Consider the following 558-nt stretch of genomic DNA (forward strand, 5'->3'; position numbering starts at 1 on the left):
TTTGGCCGGGAGGGAAGCCGGGCTGCCCCGCACTGGACCCGGAGACCGGCCCGGGCCGGAGCCGAGGCCCCCACGCCAGGACCACATCGCTGCGGATCTGGAGAACGACCTGGTCGCTCCCCTCCCAGAAAAGCGCCCATCACCCTCGGACGATCCCGCCAAGTGTCTCTAACCGCGGTCTCCGGGAGCCTGAGTCGCGTAGGATGTGACGACACAAAGCGGGTTCCCAGGCAACGCCGGCGGGGGCGGGGCTCCCTCCAGTGGCGGGCGCTGCTTGGGGCGCAGTGTCCTGTAGCGCTGTAGGGTGACCCAAATTAACAATTTCCTGTCTGTTTAGAAAGAGTTAGAAGGCTGGATTTTGAAATGGTCCTAACACAAAGAAATAATATTTAAGGTAATGGATATGCTAATTACACTCATTTGCTCATTAGACATTGTATACATGGGTCAAACTATCACACTGTACCCGTCAATATGTACAAGTAATTGTCAATTAAAAACATTAATGACAGCAAAAAAAACTTGGGATGTCTGAAGTGAATTAACTTACTGCAATTT

Source organism: Propithecus coquereli, unplaced genomic scaffold, assembly GCF_000956105.1.
Source record: "Propithecus coquereli isolate 6110/MARCELLA unplaced genomic scaffold, Pcoq_1.0 Scaffold349, whole genome shotgun sequence".
Lineage (NCBI taxonomy): Eukaryota > Metazoa > Chordata > Mammalia > Primates > Indriidae > Propithecus > Propithecus coquereli.